Here is a 22607-nt window from a genome sequence, read left to right as displayed (position 1 = left end):
GGGCGTGACCTCCTCTGTTCGGCATAGGTTCTTGGGCCCTCCCCTTTATGATGAGTGGGAGCAAAAGTGATAGTCTAGTACTTCCGTTTCAAGCCCTGTAGAGCCCAGGGAAGACCGTCTATCACTGACACCTCATCACAGAGTGGGGTGGGTTCAACAGTCTCATGAGGTAGGGACTGCTGCCTCCTCTCATTGGCTGATCTAAGGTCAATCAATGAGGGAAGGCAGCAGTGCCAACTCTGCTGGTACCTCCGAGGCTTCCCTTCCCAAGAGCTACTGCAGGTAAGTGTTGTGCTTTCATTGACTGTTTGGTACGTTCATGTATTCATTAATGTGTGTGCATTTGTGAGTGAGTGTTGTGAATGGGTGTGCGTGCGTGTGTCTGCATGTGAATGTATGGGTGCAATTGAGTGTACATGTGTGTGTGTTACCCCATCTAAGCTGTACTTACTGGCCACCACTGGGTCTGCGGAAGAATTCTTGTTTGTAAATCTGAGCTACTTGGTACCTACCAGTGCCTTATCAGTAGCTTGTTGTTTTCTAGAGATATTGCATTTGTATACAATCAATATAGGACTGCACTACCCCTTACTGCCTTATTGACTGCCCACCTCCAGTTTTGTTAGATATTTTATTTTCAAGATGTGGTCTACCTTTAATGCTTTTCAGCCGTACAATTATGTATAATCTGTTAAGCATATGCTCCATCTTTTTTCTCCTATTAGTTACTCTAGTCCAATCTTGGCATATATAGAACATTTTTTAATTATAAGTAGTATAACACTGGCTTTAAGAGCATAATAAATTGACTTGTTAATATCCAGGTGATTGTAGGACAACGTTATAAGAATGTATCATATTAGGAAAGCCATATCAGATCACTCTTATCCCTACAAACCAGCATGTTGGTTATTTGGTCTCAGAAGGACATATGGGTCTTAAAAGACTATGGGGGATAGTCACAAGGACATCTCCGATTTATCCCCAGCTTAACACATCAAAAGTGGAGATAGATTTAACACCCCACTCACAAGCTGGTGCAAACTGCAGACATCGCCTGTATTCCTGCGATACCTACCCCAAAATTCATCCCACGGTGGACACCACCAACTAACCATAATGAGATGCAGAGTAGGTGTTCCCGTGCAAAAACACACGAAAAAAACACTACACCACTTTTACAACAAACTGCCAGATCTGGGATGCGGAAAAAAAAAACAGGCGATAAGCCGCGATAGCAGCAGGGAATTAACACCTGCCTTTTGCTGGTGCTAAGCAGGACGACTACCCACAACATGAAAGGGAGCCCAGCCAAGAGCCACACCTTAAGACCCACAGATGCCATGGAGACAATGATCATGCAGCTCCGATACCCATGAGGACCACAACATCCCCCGCCACCACCCCCAGCGCCCCCGCCTCCCCCGGACACAAGAGCTACAACAAACGCACGATGACGCACAGAGCCAAAATAAATACACACATGTGTGGCCAGAAGAACGAGAAACAGTCACACAGCACTGAAGTTAACAACCAAAAACTTTATTGAAACTCAACACAAAACACCAATGCAGAAGACTCATGTCGGGTCCATCAGGGATAATCTCGACGTCACAGCCTGAAAAATAAAGCACAAAATCAGGATGTGTGTCAAGTGCACATCAAAGGAGCGAGAAATAGAGAAGGAAAGTGAGCCAGAGAGTGAGAGAGAGAGAGAGAGGGAAAGGAAGGGAGAGAATGAGAGAGGGAGAGAGGGAAAGGAAGGGAGAGAGAGAGAGAGAGAGGGAAGGGTAAGAGAGTGAGAGAGAGAGGGAAAGGAAGGGAGAGAGTGAGAGGGAAAGTAAGAGAGAGAGAGAGAGAGCGCACACAGGCCCTACTGTTAACCTGCTGCCACCTGTGTGTCCATCTTTAGGCACACTATGTACCCGTGCGAGCTCCAGGCCCCGGTCACACCACCATGGCATGGGCCATATCATGTGGGCCCGCCCGTGGCCCAGCAGGTCCCACACTTGACGCGGAGTCCTGAGTTATCAATGGCGGAGACCACATCAGTGCACACGTCATCATCGCAGGCTGCACACCCGCTCAGCAATTAAGGGTGCCACTAACCCTGTGCAACGCCAGTCAGCGCCATGTGGTGGTAGGCCTGTGACAGCAGCAAGGCCTTGGGTGCCACTAACGCAGTGCAACGCCAGTCAGCGCCACCTGGTGGTAGGCCCATGACGGCTCAAGGCTTCGGGTGCCACTAACCCTGTGCAACGAACCCTGTGCAACGCCAGTCAGCGCCACGTGGTGGTAGGTCTGTGACAGCCGCAAGGCCTCGGGTGCCACTAACCCTGTGCGCAACAAATCATGGCCCTTTATGATTGAGCACCATGGAGCGTCCGTCATCCGGTCACCACCGGCAGAGGGGAATGTGACATTGTCGGCCCCTTATATTTGCGGGGTCACATGGGTGTGGGTGCGGGGTCACATGGTCACATGGGTGTGGTGTGTGTGCAAACCTGCCCTCAGGGAGTGGCCGTGAAATGCCGACAACTAGACCAGTGACCTGCACACCACCAGCGAGCATGCCTGCGACAGGTAGCTATGTGCCTGGGTGTGGTTCAGTCCATATCCGGAAAAGGAAGTGAGTAATATGTGTGTCCCGTTGCAGAGTCCATTGCACCCGGAACACAATAGGCAATGTAGCATACGCTGACTGGCATCCCACTAGATGAGCATCATTGACGTAAGGGAAATCACAGTCCCTACATTCATCCACACATTCATACATGAATGATAAAAGACCTGAAACAGCAGTGCCTCACTGGATGTTTATTGCACATGCAGTGGAGTTTTACAGCTGGAGCCGTACAGGGCCATGCCAAGCACACCACACAACATGGGCCCGGGGAGGGCCAGTCCCCAGTCTGGTTGCCGTGTCATTGGTCATCAAACAGGATATGGCAGTCCATGTCGCGGTCCAAGGTGAGTGCAGCGGAGTGTATTGGGGGTCAGTGGAACATCATGAGGCCATGTGTGGCACCAAGCAGAAACAGGCCTGTTAGCAGAAATGAATGCTAGTGCCTCCTTCCGAACACAATGCCTTCCACGTCCTCGGATGTGTGCTCTGCCCCACTTGTGGGTGTTGCAGTACCGGCTGCGGCACTGTGTGCCACTCACACATCAGGGTCCGGAGGAGGATTGTGGGCCACACTGTGCGGCAGTGACACATCAGGCGCCGGAGTGGATATGCCTGCCGTACCTTGAGGCACTGACACACCAGGGAGCAGAGATGTGGATGGTGTGGAGGCAGCAGCATTCATCAGCACCACGCCTTGTGGCAGCAATGCCATGATGGAGATCGGCAGGGCATGGTAGATCCCAGCTACATTTTGCTGGTGTGCAGCGTGGCTGCCATCCTTTCCGCCTCCATCCACGCCATGGGGCCCATCCTTCACCTTGGGGATGCCCAGTAGGGGTTATCTCGCAGGGAAAGCCAGGACGGGTTCCCAAAGCAAGCGCTAAGAGACCTGTCGGTGATTTGGCGCTATATAAATCGAAAATAACATAACATAACATAACATAACATGTCCTCCATGAGCCTCCGCATGTGTGGCAGCTCACGGCTGGAATCGCTGGAGCCAGTCTGAGTGGACCGGTGTTCTTCTCTCCACGTCATGACTCCAGTGATGTCAGTCAGGGCTCGTTGGAGACCATGGAGCGGACCATGGGTGTCCATTAGGGACTTGAGCTGGTCCCTGATGGGACCTAGACACCCATGGATGGCGTCCAGTTTGGTAGCCATGAGGCCGAACCCCAACCGCACCTGCTCAGTCATCTCCCTCTGGCCCTCCAGCACACGGCGTTGGAAGGCCATGGTTTGTTCCTGGGGGTCTTGGGTGACTGCTTGTGCTGTTGGTGCCTCCTGCTGGGTGGTTTTGGTAGTGGGTGGGGTCTCCTCGATGCAGCTGGGCTGCCCTGATCCTGGAGGTGAGTTGCGTATGATGTCCATGATGTGTTAGACGGCTTGGGTGTCGATGCCGATGCTGGTGGTGTCTTCCTCGTCATCAGTGAAGAGTGGATGGGACTGCTGTGAAGGAGGTTTGACGGTGCCTCTGCAATGTGAAGGGGAGATGGTGTATTACAATGCGTCCACATTTATGTAGCTGCATGGTACATGTTGACATACAGACAGCATGGCATTGTACATTGTGACAGTGGGTAGATCAGGGCCATGGCCCAGAGTCATTTTGGGTGTGTATTGTGCTCTGCTTTATTGTGCATGTGTGCCATGGTATGTTATGGTATTTAGTTTTTATAAAGCGCACAGCTACTCGATAGAGGGTCCCGGCGCTGGGCTGAGCGTATAAAAACATTACAGGTAGCCCCATTACATATGTTGATCAAGGAATAACCATGTTTTAAGTTGTTTCCTAAAACATCCTAAGTCATCCAGTTGTCTAAGAGTGACAGGCATCCGATTTCATAGATGGGCCACTTGTACCTGAAAGGAGCGTCTGCCTCTACATGAGCGGGCAAACCTAGGCACTGTCATCAGATGAAGTTCTAAGGTCTCTGCTAGGAGTATAGAAAGCCGCTCGCTTCCTAATGTAAGGGGCTCTGAGGCCATGGAGAGCTTTAAAGGCCAGCACAAGGGCCTTAAAGTAAATTCTGTTGCAAATAGGCAGCCAGTGAAGATTCCTTAGATGAAGAGAGATCCGTTCTCTTGGACCCAGCATGAGGATTGCTCTGGCGGCCATGTTTTGAATAAATTGAAGTTTATGCAGGAGGCCATCTGGAAGGCCCAAATAGAGGACGTTAGCGTTGTCCAGTCTAGATGTTGTGAGAGCTTGGACTGCCGTCCTTCTATGAGTGAGCAAGAGAAGAGGGAGGAATCTTCGGAGCATTCTCAGGATGCCATAACTGGTCCCGGCGACCAAATTTACTTGAGTTTTCATGTCAAGGGAGGCATCCAGTTTTACCCCCAGATTTCTCACTGCTCCTGCCAATGGATGTGGAGATGGAGTATCACCCGGCCACCAGCCTCTCCACACTTCCTGAGTAAATAGACCGAAAAGGATCACTTCTGATTTCTCAGGGTTACACTGCAATTGGTTTAGTCTGAACCACGAAAAGACCGCACTTAGGCATTTGTTGATCCTCTCTCCATTGGGGTCCTCTCCCTTTTTACAGGTGAACAACAGCTGAGTATCATCAGCATAGGATATAATAGTTTCACCGTAGGCCTCAGCCAAAGGGGCAAGGGGTGCCAGATAGAGATTGAACAACAGCGGGCTCAGAATGGAGCCCTGAGGGACTCCTACACTCAAAGGGGGAATAGCGGCTACAAATGGGGCCATTATGGCCATCTCCTTCCGTCCCCCCAGTGCCTGGTGGTAACTCACCCTGTTACGGTTGTTTTGTGTCCTGTCGAGCAGTGTCCATTCCCCCGACTCCGGCCACAGTCTCCACACTGATGACTGTTCACACCAGCTCCTACATGTCATCCAGCATGAGCTGTGACGCTGGGCTCCCACCTCCAGTCTGCATTGCTGCCTTCTGGTTGGCTGCGAGTTTCTACTTGGTCTTTCGCTTGATGTCAATACATCCCCTATTTGCCTCATCCATTGACCTCTTGTGCTCTCCAACGGCATTCACCTAGTCCACGATGTTCCGCTATATCCCATTTTTGGTTCTTAATGACACATTGGAGGTGACGAACAGTTGTTGATGGTGTTCCATCTCCTTCGTAATCAGGATCCTGTTTTCCTGCGGACTGAACTTCGGCTTCCTCTTCTTCTTATCCTTGCCCTTCACTGTCCCCGAGGTCCCAGGCTGGTCGTCCGGGGTGCTTGTGGGGTTGCGCTCGTCCTCTGCGCCTGCTCCGGCTGCCTCCATGGTGCTTGGGTGTTGGTCAGTTTATGTTTGGGTGTTTTTTCTACTTTTATAGTGATTTATCCCGCCTGCCATGTGTGTATTGCAGGCCTGGCTCTGCTTATCGCTGATTTCCTCATCGCGCTTTTGCCCATCCCATGTTTTTTCACATTGAGGTTTGTGTTTTTATCTCCGTCGAGGTGGTTGTGTCATGGATATTAGCCGTGGTTTCGGCAGACTATCGCATGCTTTAGGTGCATTAGCATTTTTGGTGATGTTTAGCACACGTTCTTGTGAATATATCCCTACTTCTTATACTGTTGGCCTATTAACTAGAGTTTTCATACTCTCCTTTACAGAAAACCATATTTTCAGTTCCAGCTGTGTACAGTATACCCATGTCAGTGACTTTCGAATGGAAATTGATCCGATTTGGAGGCAGACGCTATGCTGATATGTACAGGTTAGTGATGTATTTATCATTGAATTATCATTTAAGGAAGTTGATATTGTTAAGTATTATAATTCTTTATTAAGGATTAACATTCTTCAGTTAAAAAGATGGTTCTTTCGACTACTTTTTGGTGTTTCTCCAGGTCTATACACTCATAGGCTTGCCTAGAAAGCTACATTGGTGTTGTTTTGTACCATCAAACTAATTTGAAAGTATGATAAAAGTCTATTTATCCCAGTTCTTACTGATAACAGTCAACTTAGTTCAACCTTTCTTTCTGTTCCCCACCACCCCCAGGAATACCATTATCCAAATTAAATCTACTAAATCGTTGGACGAGGCGCTAGCACGCCACAACTTGATGCAAAATATAGCGTCTATTTGTCTGGTTTGATAAAGATATCTTGGGAACATTCAGAAAGCTGACCTAGGATTGAATTCCGCCCATTGCTTACCAATGGCTTTGTGGTTTGTAACTCACATATTCTGGCTTCCTATTTTCTACCGTTATTTGCTTTAGGCTATCCAGCTCAAGTTCATCCCACCTGGGGAGGAGCCAAGATGGCGGACGGGACGGACGTGTGAGCGCCCGGCTCCCCGAGCCATCTGACTTTACATTGATATCCTGGACTGTATCCTTCCTACTCCGCGCTCAGATGGGGACATGAACGCGCTGGTGACAGTCGCGTTCATTTGAGGTCTTCGCCGGCCGTATTTGATGGAAATCGGCGGACTTAGCCGACCATCGGGGCTCCCCCTGAACCCTGCGCCGATTGACGCCGCTGGACGCCGCTGGACGCTGCTGTTCTTAGCCGGTAGGACGGGCTGTGGAGATACCGGTGCTTGGGACTGCTTGCTGATCGCCGGGGGACGGGGGGGCTCCCACTACGCACGGCCCCTGCGCTGATAGCTGCGTGCTCCCTAGTGTTGGGACGATGGTTCTTTTCTAACGAGCCGCCCCCCTCCCTCCAGGGTGGTTCCGAGGAGGAGATGCCTTCCAGCATGAACAGAGGGCTGCCCCCTTATCCCCAGCTTGCGTGGACCTGCCTGCACTAGACCCTGAGGCTGATCGTAATGTGGCACGGTGCAGAGCGGATCGGCAGGGTCTGCAGAGTGTTCTGACTTGTGGTGATATCCTTGATGCCCTTACAGACTTGCGGGCAACATGGCGGCGCAATGCTCAAGAGCTGGGGAGAAAGATCGAAGAGGCTACTTTTTCCACTACGCGACCGAGGCTGCCTATCTCCCTGCTGCCTACGTGTGTGTCTACACTGGATACAATGTTGCTGCATGTACGAGCGGAAGATCGAGGTGTACCTGGCTACAATGTTGCGTGTCTCCCTACTGACGATGCCATTGTTACAAAGTCTCCCCTCACTTCGGGAATTGTGACTCTGCCTGAACAACTGCTGCCAGAGCTCCGTTTGTTGCCCTTCCAGTTGTTTGCCCCCTACGAGGATTTTGCCTTCAGAGCCTTTTTTCTGCGCTGCTGGAGTGTGTGTCATCCAGCACGGCAGGGGGGGTTCGTCATTTTGTCCGCTGCAGTTGTTGGAGACTGGGAACACTCGTCTTCTTCCCTTCTGCCCCTCCCATGTCGAGAGCGGCCATCTTGCTCCTTTGTTCTGCCTGCAAAGTGTCCGCGGAGATGGTCATGCCTGGAGAGTTTTCGTCGTTCTGGCCAGGGTTGAAGGTGCCCCTCATCTCGATTTTGCTTGACCGGCTGGCGTAGACCCGGACTGTACTGTATTTTGCTATGCTGAATTGTTGCGAGTTTAGCCTTTTTTCCCACTTGCGATTGCGATTATTATGTTCTTCTGTGTTTCTTGCTGACGGGGAGACGGTTCTGTACGGGACCGGGGTTCTAAGTGTTAATGTTCTATTCATAGGAGCTGGCTTTGTCCCGCGCCCGCTATCAGGCTGGGATTGGGCTGATTCATAACAAAATGGCGTCCCGGGTGGGCTGAACAGGGATTGGAACTGCTTTGTATGTATTGTTAGCGCACATGGCGAAATTACTTTTTCCATCTATGCTATTGTTGCAATTGATTACAGCACTGTTGCTTTTGGAGTAGGAGGCTTTAGTGTGTGGAAGCTGTAGATGGCCGGGGGTCCCGGGTGCTCTGATGCTACGTAGGCTCCTCCCCACCTTCTTCTTTTTGGGAGTTTAGATCAGAATAGTGCATTCTTTTCTCACCCCCTATATCATAGGTGTTCACGTTTTTCTTTCCTTTTCCTCATTCTTCTCTTGCTCTTCTTTCTCTTCTATATTTCGGGTTTACTGGGCGACAGGCACTATGCTGGGGGAGGGGGGGTAGGCCGTAGCCTCCGCATTGGTGTAGGGTGGGGGGGGTAATTTAGTATTTTTATTGGTTCTATGGGCCTTTATTTCTTTCTTTGTCTTCTGTGCTTTTTCCTTGGTTTGATTCTGGGTCCGGGCTTGGGGTTGGCTGAATGGGGACGGCGCTGTAGGGGTGCGTACTTACTGGTGTGACTATCCTGCTGTTGCTTTGCACCGCCTCACTGCCTGAGATTTTAAATTTCCACGGTTGTTTTTCGAAATACTGCCGCTCTCCCGTGATGTGAAGATAGTATGCGGACTCGAATCTCCTTGGGACTTATTCTTCACTGCCTTTTTCCCTGATAAAATTATAAAAAACTTTAAAATTAACCTTCATTTCTCCTTCCCCCTGGTGTCATGATTCCCCTCAGTGTAACATTCACAAATTGTTGCTATTTTTTGTCCGTTGACGCTCGGGGGCCGCAATGTTTGTATTAGTGCTCAAAAGTATCGTGGCCGGCCTGATGGTTGTAGGCCCGTATTTGTTCTTTTTACATGCACGAATAAAGGTTTTCAAAAATTAAAAAAAAAAAAAAAAAAGTTCATCCCACCTGCTGCCTAAACCTTGTTTACTGTATTCTTCCAAAAACGTGCTTTCTGTAAACAAGCCTTTACATCTTGTTCTTATCTTGTCACATTTGCTGCAGTCAAAGACAGAGGTCAAATGTCAGTGAATCCGAATTGCCAAATAGAATTAAACGTGTTGGCTGCTGTTGAGCGAAATTTCAATTGGATTTGATAAATAAAGGATTGAAAAAAAATACAAGGAGACTGAAAATCCTTTTTATCTCGGTGCACTGCTCTTTACGTGATAGGCGTCAAATTTCAGGCTGTGTCCTCCAGGGAGCTTGGTGTTTATTGTTCTTTCTCTGACTTAAAAGTGAGAGTATCTATGTGACAATCATGCTGGCTACAGTGGATCTGCTTCTGGAAGGCTGTACAATGGTATTTCTTTTGTAGCACACAACAAAATGTATTTAAATGTCTGTAAATTAATTGTGCTTACGATCAAATCAATGCATTGGGTGATGACATTTCCCCACATTATTGTTTATGTGCTGTATAATTTTATTATCAAAACTGTATGTGAGCACAAATGTAATGGTCATTTCCACTGAAGATGTGTTGTCTGTAACAGCAGTACGCTACCGTACCATGCATACTCGACGTTACCCCACTCCACTTTACTCTACACCACTCCACACCACTGCACTATTCTCGGAACCACTCCACGCTATGCCACTCCACTCCGCATCATTACACTCTTCTCTGCACCACTTCATTTGATGCCTCTCTAATTTACACCACTCCACACTACTCTATGCCAAAGCACTCTACTCCACACTACTCTACTATGCACCACTGCACTCTTTGCCACTGCACTCTACATCAGCCCTGTCACTTCACCCTATACCACCCTACTCTACAACACTGCACTCTATGCCACTGCACTCAATAACAATGCACTCTACTCTGTACCACTCCACTGTACAGCAGTGCTCTCTATGACAATCCCCGCTACGTCAGTCTAATCTACTTTGCACCACTGCACTCTCCTCTGAAACTGTCTACTCTACACCCCTGCACTCTATGCCAATGCACTCTACACCACTTTACTCAAAAGAAATGCACTCTACACAAATATACTCTGCACCACTGCACTCTACACCAATATACTTTACACCACTGTGCTCTGCGCCACTTCACTCTATGTTATTGTACTAAGTTATTGCACTCTACACCACTCGATTCTACTCTGCACCTGTCTAATCTGTGTCAATGTTCCCTATGCCACTCTACTCTGCACCACTCCACCACTTTCCTCTGTGTCACTGCACTCTAGCTAATTCACCCCATGCCACTCTACTATACACCACTGCACTCTACAACAATTTACTCTGCAACACTGCAATCTCTGCCATTTGACTTTACACCACTGAACTCTATATCACTTCACTTTATTCCCCCGGAATCTACGCCAATTCACTCTAAGCTCAACTAATCTACTCTGCACCACTGCACTATATGCCACTTCACTCTACTCTGAAACAATCTACTCTATGTTACTGCAGTCTATTCGACTATATTCCACTGTGCGCCACTGTACTCTACGCCACTGCGCTCTGGACCAATGTACTCTCACCACTTTACTCAAAACCAATACACTCCATGCCACGGCACCCAATGCCACTCTACTCTGCACTAGTGCATTGTTCGTCACTATACTCTACTCTATGCCCCTGCGCTCTACGCCACTCTACTCACACCATTGCACTCTATGTCCTCATCATCATCATTTGACTTTATTTTGGTTATAAAAAACCATACAAGTACACATAGCAGCATATGTATCAAAACATGGTGAAGAACAAACATTTCAATTCATTAAAAGAAAATTCTACTTCCAGCGCACAAGAAACTTGTTAGGGCCTTTCGGCAAAACTATATTATCTAGCAGCTGTTCATGTACAAAAGCATAAAAATACGTTAAGATCACTTAAAAGGAGCCATAAAGTCAATTAAACTTAAAGTGCATGGTGTGTTAGGGTATTGTTACTTCTTTTTCTGAGATGCCATATAGAGTTTCAGTAGCTGGCAAACAAGTAAACAACACAGCTCCCAGTATCTGCCCTGCATATTCTCAAAGCATAGTGCCTATCATCAAGCACAAGGAGGTGGCACAGAGGGACAATCCAGCATGCATGATGTTTGGTGTATGCACCACAGAAAAACAACAGGTGCTTGTCATTCTCTATTGACCGACAACCCATGGGGCAAAGATTGGAGGTGTTAACATTACTCCCTCAAGAGGAGGTAAAAGAAGCAGTTGGTAAAATCCCCAGTCTACTTTTAATATAAAGAAACCTAGGCAATGGCATATTCACATAGTCCTTACATCTTCAAATAATCACCAAGTTTAAACGACAGGCACTGGTCCGTTAGACTGCATGAGGGAATAGCAAACATTTTGGAGCCAAGGAGTGTTTCATCTGCATTATGCAGCACACATAGAAGTGACAAAATGGCATTTCAAGATTGTTTATGTGCAGGAAGGGGGACTTTCCTGTGCACAAACAATCTTCCCCTGCACGCAGACACTCTTTCACTATGGTGCAGGGGGTGCCTGTGTTGGCGCTACACTGCTAAGTGTTGCTCCAGTGCAGGGGGAAACGCAGGGCAGCACCATATTCTTGTAAATATGGTGCAGCCTTACATTTCTTAAGTGGCGGAATGAGATGTTAAACCATGATGGCTAACACCTCACTCCGCCCCTTCTTTGTAAATATCGCCCTTGGTATTTTGGAATGGGCAATTTTGGGAGCACCATTCACACAATTCAATAAATAGAGTATGCTTTCATTAATCAATATTAAGAATACTGTGGTAGTCAGGAAAACTTGCAGATCACCAGATACTGTAGAAAAGTTCCTCTGTGGTTCCCCCCCCCCCCCTCCGCCCCCCATCCCAGGCCCCATCTGATTCTGGCAAAGTTATCAGTGTGCAGATTCTGAATCAACATCAATTGCCCTGAGGGAATCCCCATTTTTCGTGAAGACCTCCCAAAGGTTTGTCCTTGGGACAAGGTAAAATGCTGCATGAAGATCAACAAAGGCGACAAAGACCCCCCCCCCCCCCGTTCCAGGTCGAGAACTTTCCATTTTAAGATAAAAAACTTAAACATCTGGTCAACAGTGCATGATTTGCGGGGAATTAAGCCAGCTTGAAGGTGACATCAGACCTTATTGGTTCTAATCCCATCCCAAAGTCTTACCAGAAGTTGATTGCTGTATATTTTTGGGATGTTATCAATTAGGGATCTGGGACAATAACTACCAGGTTCTTGCCTTGAACCCTTTTTATAAATAGGTATTATTTCGGCCCCTCTCCATTAGTTAGGGATAGCGACACCCGCTGTGGTTGCATTAGTCAGGATATTAATACAGGGAGTCCATATCAGAGGTTCGGCACAGAACAAGTAATAATAATAATAATAAGATTTAAAGAGCGCCTGGTTACTCCAATTGGAGTGTCCCCACTCTACTCCCAGTACGACCAAGAACATCAGAACAGGCCCTAACTTAAAAGCGAGGCCGACCTATGGTTGTGTAAAAAGCCAAGTTGTACGTTTCTTCCAGAAGATTGCTTCAGACCTTTCTTGTCTCAGAAGTAGAGCATGCTATTCCACAGTTTAGAGGCCAGCAGGCCAACAGACCCACTGCCCATACTGACTTTTATTACTCTGGTCACAACAGTAAGCAAGATCCAAGAAGATCTCAGGCTTTTATTAGGGTGATAGAACTTTATTAAGGGACGTAAGTTATGGGGTCCCTGCCCGTTCAAGATTTTTAGGCTGATAAACAATGCTTTAAAAGACACTCTCTTCCTCACTGGAAGCCAGTGTAACTTGAAAAGAGCTGTCCCAATGGATGTCTGCCTTGGGATATTAGGCAGCAGACGGGCTGCTGCATTCTGAACTCTCTGAAGTTGTGCTAGTCTACCCTGTGAAATTCCTAGACATAACACATTATAGTAGTGTAGCCTAGACATGACCAGCGCCTGGACTATCGATTTCCTGGTCACTTCCGGGTAAAGCCCAGAACTTTGCTCAGCATTTTTGAGATACCGAAACACCTTCCCACTAGGCAGGAGATCTGACTATCAAAAGTTAGATCAGCCTCAAACCAGACCCTCAGGTTTTTCACTTTCTGCTTGGGCGTTGGAACTGGCCTGAGTACATCTGGCTATCAGGCAGAGACGTTTTAAGGCATGGGCAAAGTGGGCTCTGGCCCAGGCCCCAGCCTTCCAGGGGACCCCCTGATAGAGCTAGCTCTGTTATGCAGAAAGTCTTGCGCTGATAACCTTGAATAATCTTTGAACAGATTGTTTAAAAATACAGTTTTCCTTTCGTTTTTTATGTGGGTGATGTGTGAGAGTATATTACAGACATTATGCAGAGAAATGTTGTGTTTATGTTTCATGAAATATCCTTAAGACCTGCTCAACTGCTGTGGTGCAATATTGAAAACCCACGTCCCTATTCCTGACTATTAGATGTAAACACAGTCCTGGCCAAAGAGGCATGAAAGATCTGAAATTGAATCATAATTTCAAAGCTGTACCAAACAGGGGCTCCCAAAATACATTTGGACCCAAAATACATTTGGACCCAAAAGTCCTTCAGATAACCCTGGGCGGAGGTCCAAATAAATGGTTGTTTCCCTACTAGGAGGATCTCCATGTTTCCAGCATTCAGCTTGAGTCAACTCTGATTAAACCATACTGCCAGATCAATCAGACAAGAGTTTCAGTCAGTCAGTCAAAACAAGCTTTATTCGATTACATTTAAAATCATAAAAGCAACAAAACAACATGTATTTAAAAATTAATTACAATTTGATAAAATTCATTACAATTTGATAAAATTCATGTGAGTTACAAAGGCAGAACAATTCAGTAAAATTCATGGAGGTTAAAAGCAAACCGGAAATCATAGTGGTAAAATCACCCTTCCAATTGTCTCGGGGATAGCATCCTGGTCCTAATACGCATAGCAGCGACCAGGAAGCTAGCAACCCCGAGAATTGTCCTGGTGCTGCCTAATAGCTGAAGGTAGAGTAAAGCAGGCCGTACCTGGGCAAAACCTGCATCTCTTAAAATGGGTGCCAAGAACCTCGACCTGCTCGCTTTGTAGTGGCTACAAAACATAATGAAATGCATGAGGGTTTGCTCAGAGAAGTTATCACAGCTACACGGGGTAGATTCATCAGGAACACCCCACACAGGAAAATCGCCCAGGGAGTATTGGATTAAATTGAACCGGAATCTGATAAGCAGGTGACGATGGTACGGTCTGCTCACGATTATTAAATAAGGTTCAATTTGGGGCGAAGTCAGGAGTAGGAAATTAGCTCTAACTCTTGGTTTAATTAGTTCTTTCTCCTCCCGTGTTTGAACTGCCCTCCTTATGAAGTTTTCTTTGATCCATTTCAAATCTCCCTTGAGTATAGTGTTTGGGTGGCTGTATAGGTTTGGTCTGCCAAGTCTACCCATCTCCCCCTTTATGTATTTCAGCCATGGGATTTTTAAGGCGTTATCCAAGGACATGCAATCCCTGAGGATTTTATGGTTCAAAGCAATGTCCGTGTTCAGCCAAGTTTTGGTCCAACACATGAGGGGCGCTAGTTGGAGTGAGTCAGTGAGATAACCCAGCCCTAATTCAGTATGTATAGAAAGGACAGGTGTGGATTGTGGAACACCCAACAAGGACCTGAGAAAGTGGTTTTCTGCTGTTTGTAGTTTGCCACAGTTTGCGTAGCCCCACAGCGGGGCTCCGTAGGAGGCTATAGATAAACATTTGGTTTTGTAGACCTTCAATAATGCCTCCATCGGTCGAGACCCAAGACGCTTGGCAAAACTCAAAAGTGCAGAGGTGGATCTGGTGACAGCTAGGGATTTTGCGTCCACCTGTGGGGACCAAGAGCCCTTCTCTTCGAATATCACTCCCAGGTAAGTAAACACTTGTACTCTCGAGATCCCCTCTCCACAGCAACTAAAGGATTTCAACTTTTTTGGCCTTGGTCGCTTCCCTGCCAGCATAATATGTGATTTATTGTTATTGACCAACAGGTCTAGCGAGGACATAAAATGACCAAATGCATTAAGGAGCCTCTGTAACCCCACCCCCGTGCGGGCTAAAAGCACCGCATCGTCGGCATAGAGGAGTACGGGAACTGCGGACCCCCCCACATAAGGGATATCGGGTGTGGTCCCCTCCAGGGCTTTATCTAGGGAGTTGATGTAGATGGTAAACAGAAGTGGGGCTAAGATACAGCCCTGCCTGACACCTCTTCTGGAACTAAATGGTCTGGTGGTTTTACCCTCACGGTTGATTCTGATGTTAGCTGAAAGGTCTGCATGGAGTGCGGCCAGGAAGTCTACTAGGGGGGGATCAATCCCAATACCAGCCAGTATGGACCATAGCTTGGCCCTATTGACCAAGTCAAAGGCCGAAGAAAGGTCCATAAAGGCCAGGTATAAGTGCCCCTCCTTGGCCATGGTGTACTTACTAATCAGCATGTGGAGGTTCAAGCACTGCTCTATTGTACCTCTTTTCTCCCTGAAACCGTATTGCAGGTCAGAGAGCACCCCCTTCTCCTTAATAATGTCGCCTAATCTGTGTAGAATGACTCTGCCAAGAATCTTTACGGCAGAGTCGATTAGCGAGATCGGCCTGTAACATGCCGGGTCCGATCTAGAGCCCTTCTTAAATATAGGGATGATGGTTGAGGTGGACCAGGTTTTTATCTGGCTGCAGATTCTCCTTCATCTTGGTAGAGGGTGATAATTAGTTGAGTGTCATCAGCATAAAATATGATGTTAATGCCTCAGGGCTCACCTTTGAGACCCACTTTGTTCAACATTTACGTGCTGCATTAAAACTGCCTCTGACCGAAAAGGTTATTGTACCACCTATAAAGTGCGATTTGGAAGAAATGAGGCAAGCCAGCATAGGGCCATCCCACTGATACCATTCTGTAAACTTTCTAGCAAAAGACCCTGGGATATGGTGTCAAATGCTGCGCTGAGGTCTAACATAATCAGTGCAGCAGTTTTACCCCAGACGGAAGCTCTATGTCGTGGGCCTCCACAAACCTCATCAGAAGATCATTTACATGCTTCTCGTCCACTTTGGCAAAAAAAGGAAGCAGAGAGATGGGTCTGAGATTTTTTGGTTTTGTGGGGTCTAGTGTGGGTTTTTTCACTAGTGGCACAACCATAGCCTGCTTTCACCTCATTGGGACTTGCACTGATGTAAGAGATTTATTGAGCAGCTCACACATTGCTGGGAGAATAGCCTCCTTCTTGCAGTTCAAGATCATGGGCGATGCAGGATCATTAGGGGAACCTGATTTCACCCTGCCCATCACGGCACACACATCTTCTGCTGTAAGAGAGCGTCAAACCCGGACACTCCCATCATTACATCTAGGGGTTCAAACCAGGTTTCAAGGCATGGAGCATCACAAGCCTTTTTAGGGAAGGAGTCATAGATATTTGAGACTTTATCGCAGAAGTCCGAAGGGACCCAGTCAATTCCAGAAGCTTTCCCAACTTTCTGTTCCTATAATGCATTGAAGAATTCTTTGATGGTGAAATACACTACCTCCTCCATTTCTGCCCTACTAGAGGGTTGGCTATCAGCGTTAGTTGGGGTGTTTTAGAGAGTGGCTCTGCGTAGAGGGTCATGAAATGCTCCACTCAGTCTGCCTCGAGTATGTGGCATTCAGGGAAAGCATAATCTTTGTGGCCATTGTACGTAACAAAATGCCAGAAAATCCTTGGGGCATATTATCGAGCAGGGTGTTAAAATTATCACTGTTTTAGTGGCAGAAAACTGCAGCTAAAGCGGCAATAATGGGCTTGATAGTATGCCCTGGAGAATTCCAATAGAAGCCCATGTTCACACCAGAACATGGGTTTCTATTGGAATTCACAAGGCCATATTATCATGTCCATTTTCCTCGCTTTAGCTGCAGTTTTCTGCAACTAAAACGGTGATAATTTTTAACGCCCTGTTTGATAATATGCCCCCTAGTGTTCCTCCCCTTACCTGATTCCAGAAGATACTCCGAAACCTTTGCTTCCCACTGGGACGTACAGGATTTAATTGCTTGGGCATAATTTCATCTGACTTCAAATGTATCTGGCCTCATATTGCTTTTTAAGGCTTCCTTCAGAGCTGTTTTTAGCCACCTTACATTTTTTGTGAAACCAATCATGTGTTCTAGGGGCCACTTTGCGATGCAGGATTTTTTCTCAAAAAGGTTTCAATTTTCCAAATAATGATTTGTGCATGGCCAATATCTTGAGGGGAGTGCAGGCCTGAACTATACAATTAGTTAGTGCACTATATACAGCATCACACATCTCTTTCAATGAAGTCTCATTGCTTACAAAATCCACTCACCTTACTTTGCGCCTGTTGTTGCTCAGGGCCATGGTGTAAAGGGATGTTATCCCCATACAAGTTTTATCCTTGATGTGAGTTCCTTTTAGTGCAAGGGCAAGAGGAAAGTGATGGCTGTCCACATGATCAATGATCTCCATAACTACCATCTCATGCCAGATCGTGAGGTTGAGTAATATGTAATCAACGTTACTAGGGTAGTGTCACAGGGTACCCCCGTTACAAGCTATTAGGCCACGGGTGATGATAATGTCTGAAATCTGGATGGCAGTTGCACTCATCTTGGGTCTCTTTTTGGCTGAAGAGTAGGTGGAAAGCCCCAACATTCATCCTCTAACGAAAACAAATCTAGCAGGGGTTGGTAGGGCTTAAAGCAGCAGTTAAAATCACCTGCAATAACCTTGTGAATTCCTGACCCATAGACTTCAATACCATGTTAAGGATTTTCATAGTTTGCGACAACTTATTAAAAGGAGAAGACCTGTTGTACGCACTCATCAAGAGGAAAGGGGGTACCCTGCTTCATGGATAGTTTAATAATGTGGGGAATCAATATTGATGACCTTAATCAAGCAATCTAGGGAAGTTTTAATCTATATGAGCAGACCGCCCGACTGTCTACCTGCTATAGAGTTCAGGATGTCAATACTGTATGTAGAATATCCTTGCTTATAAAGTTTGTCAGCTGCCCAAGTTTCTTGGAATATGCAGATTTGAAATCCTTGCAAAAATCGGCCCCAATCTGCATCCGACAGCCTGGATTTAATGCCTGCTATGTTCTAGCTCACAAGCCGGATACCCACAGACCCACATTTCGGTGGTTGCAGAAATGAGAGGAACTAAGCAGTAGAAAATGCTGTAGGCATTACCAGATCCACCGTCATCAGGATAAGAAAGTGCATTGAATATGATGCCCTCTCCACTAGCAACAGATCCCAAATGGCAGCTTGCAGCAGTCTTGTGGAATTGAGGTGGGGGCTCTAGCTGTGATACTATGGGAGGAACAGTTGAAGGACTAACAGTGGGCACACAGTGTGAATTAATTTGGGCCCCCATTTTGCATTCCTGGGGAGGGATTTGGACCTGCTCACTCCCCCCATTGGAGAGACCCAACCATGAGGCAGATATCAGTTACCCCATCTGAAAGGCTATTTCTCTGGAGACCACTCCAACAGTGACTTTATCGACTCTATCCAGAACAGCAAAGTGAATTGAAACTGGTATGTTGCAGATTCTGTTCGAACAGTATTAATCATAGGGAAAAACCTTAGTGGGGAGTGGTGGAAAAAGCAACAGGTTTGGGTGGTCACATCTTAGATAGAGGCTGGGTTTGTAGAAATAGCCTAGAGGTAGAAGGGCAAAATTCGAATCACCTACATGTCTATGCCCTTCTTCAAATAATAGCATTTGAACCAAATTAGGATCTTTAAAGTTAATAATAATGCAATTCCCCGGGCAGTCTACCTGGCCCTGCCCTATTCATTCAACTCTGCGTGTTAGGAGAATATTATTTGCCAATGACACCGGAAAATTCTTGTTTTTCATAAGCCAGTTCAGACATTTGTTGGCCATTCGTCTCCCTCTGGCCTTCTCACAATTCAGGTACTCCTGACCGAATTGCCACATAGGGGCAGGACGCGACTGGAAGCTTGTGAGTAAGGGTTGAACTAGCTGACCCATGGTTCTCCATGCTGCTTCTCTGCAGACCTGTTTGGACCCCTTGTTGGCCCACAACGGTGGGCTGGCCATTAAGAGGTAGGATTACACTGGGAGCTGGAGAATGAACAGTTTGAGGGGAAGGAGGGGAACCACCATTGTCATGGATAGCACCAGTGTTCGTACGAGACAGGGTAGGTTTGATTTGGCCTTTTCTGCCCTCCCCCTGCCGCCCCCTCCCCCATGGGCTGTTAGGACTGAGGCTGTTTGGGTATGAGTTTCAAGCACAAGGTGGCCATGACTTTTTCAACTATCTCCACCACCAATTGAACCATCCAGCTTGGATAAAAATCAAGACCCCTTTCAACAGTGCCACAGGGTGCCCTCACGGGCACGGGAATAGTAGAAACAGTAAATTAACGCAAGTAACAGGAATGCACTGTTTTTTCCAGGCTGCTTTCTTTGTTTTTTTGCTGATTGTTGAAGTTCCACACAAACAGCCTCAGAGGAGTGGGCTCCATTCACTGCATCAGGCGGTGGGTGAATGATCCAGTCTGTCCCACCGACTCCACCTCAGAGGTGTCAATAGCCCCCCTAGACTCTATCGCAGGGGTTTCAATATCAACAGCTGCTTCGGATAGATTGAGCAGTGGCTAGGGCATGCCTCCTACACCCAGGGAGAGTCTCCTCTCTGTCAGTTCAATTTCAGAGTATACCACACTTATTACCCTCTGGAACATTCAGTCTATCGATGTGGTTTGGGCGGATGGGTGGTGGTATGGGAGCCACCAGCACACTTCCATTTCCCCATGTTGACGGCAATGGGGGAGGGGGAATAGACAAATAGTGGAGGTGGGAGGGTGCACAACGAAATTGAATTGGTTCAAGATAGGGTTTCAAAGTTCTGGGTGCACTCAGAGGGTGGTGTTATCCATCTAAACACCTATGGATATCAGTATAGTAGTGTATGCGGGACACCGCAGATACATCCCCATGTGAGGCACACCGATATGGATCACAAAAAGTGGTTCAATTTTCGTTTGCAGGTTTGTATTTATTTCATTTTCGTAGTTTTTTTCACATTATTCATTTTTAGATAGTTCAATCTGATATTAACAGCATATCAGAAGACAACGTGTGCTGGTAAGCGTTAACCAATGAACTTTAGACTCCAATGCATTTCGGGCATGGGTGCCCTTGGTCACGGAGAGCTGAGGAGGATGAAAACAAACAAAACCGGGTGTAAGGGGACGGGTGGTGAATGGGCGGGTCGGGGAATTACTGGTGCTATGGTGTGTGGACTGTCGGACGTAATGAAGTGCTCGAAGCTAGAGTGAGGTAAGGGGTATGTGAGGGAAGTATTGCCGCCGGTGAGAAGGTTTAAATACAAAGGATACAATCTCGCTGTTAAATAAAGTCTTACTTCAAAGTTACGCGTGGCGTGCAGAGACGCTGTCAGTCGGTCATCCGCTCGTTGTCTAAAGTGCTCATGAAACAAGCCGCTAAATATTTACGTGAACAGCGATGATGGGCTCACGCCCGAAAGATACGCGGGCCATCTTGGAGTGGTGAAAAAGATAAACAAGTGCATGAGTGCTGGTTAAAAAGTACATGCAAAGTAAAAAAGGTGAAAAAGGAATATGGGAGAACAGTAAAGCAGCTTAACAGTACATCATAATTATATCACAGGTAACAGCTAAATTCAGTGCGATCATTAAGCCCGTGGGGCTTCAATGTTTGTAGTAAGTAAATCCATTCAAGTTCTCTCTTGAGTAACAGTTTAGTGTTATCGATGCCTTCTTTCTTGGGTACAATCTCCAGAATTATGAACTTCAATTGGGCGATGGTATGGCGTGCATCGACTATATGCATGGCAATATTGGATTTTTCCGTTCTCAGTCTGATGTTCGACTTATGCTCGTTCAGACGGGTTTTGATTTTGCGTTCCGTTTTGCCAACGTATAGTTTGCCACATGGGCATTTCAGAGCATAAATCAAGTTGGTGGAGTCACAAGTGGCATCAACTTAGAGTTTAATGTTGTGCCCTTTCATGGGGTGTTGTATCTTGTTGCCTCTAATGATATTGTTGCAGTGATTGCAGTTCAAGCACGGCTGGGTGCCACGATGGTGTTTGGGTGAGTCAGTGGGTCTGGCCAAAATTTCTTTAATGTTCCGGCTCCTAGTGTGAGCAAATATGGGTGGTTCATTGAAAATGCCCTGGAAATCAGGTTCATTCTGCAGTATTGGCCAATGTTTCCATATGATCTTTTTGTATGCTGCACTCGCTGTGGAAAATTTAGACACAAGTACCATGCGTTGCTCTGTGTTTTTTAGGGTCTTAACCAGGCTGTTCGGCCTGGATATGTTGGCTACACGTGACTGTGCATGTTGGAGGACGGTGTCGGGATAGCCACGTTCCCGAAATCTATCTGACATTTCCTTGATACGTTTGTCGACCACCGTGTCATCAGATACGATGCGCTTAACACGCAACATTTGAGAGTAGGGAAGGTGTTTTTTCAGGGAACCTTGGTGGAAGCTGGCAAAGTGGAGGGCATTGTTACGATCAGTGCTTTTTCTGTGAAGATCAGTGACTAATCCATCAGGGGTGTTCTTGATGAGGACATCCAGGAAAGCGATGTCAGTTTCACTGATTTGCCAAGTTAGATTGATGCGGGGATCTTTACTGTTGACTTCCATAAGAAGATCGTGAAGAGATTCTTTAGTATCTGCCCATAAGAAAAATAAGTCATCAATGTACCGTAAGTACAGCTTGGTGTGATTTTGGAAACTTAAGTTAGTGTATAAGTGTTTAGTTTCAAAGTTCTCCATGTATACATTAGCGTATGACGGGGCAGCGCAGTTTCCCATTGCCATTCCGGAGAGTTGCAAAAACCACTGGTCATCAACTTTGAAGTAGCTGTGGTATAAGATGAATATCATTAATTCCATGAGCAACGTTTGCATGTGTGGATCAATATCGCTTTTGAGCAAGATCTGTTCAATTGCTTCAATTCCCCCGGCATGGGGTATTGACGTGTATAGTGAACTCACATCAGCTGTACAGAACACAAGGGGTTCATGGCAGGAGGTTTGAATACTGGATAATTTCAGAAGGAAGTCTGTAGTGTCTTTGATATGACTCAATGATTGAATGACTAAAGGTTGCAAGTACTTGTCTAAAAATTTCCCCGTGGTTTCATGAATTGATCGTTTGGTGGACACTATCGGTCTAAATGGAGGGTCCATAAGATTTTTATGGATTTTAGGACACATGTAGATTGTCGGGCTTTTGGGATGTTCCAGTATGAGATACTTTTTAGTGCGTTCTT

This window comes from Lissotriton vulgaris, unplaced genomic scaffold (assembly GCF_964263255.1).
Source record: "Lissotriton vulgaris unplaced genomic scaffold, aLisVul1.2 SCAFFOLD_251, whole genome shotgun sequence".
Lineage (NCBI taxonomy): Eukaryota > Metazoa > Chordata > Amphibia > Caudata > Salamandridae > Lissotriton > Lissotriton vulgaris.
Note: the sequence above shows the minus strand (reverse complement) of the source record.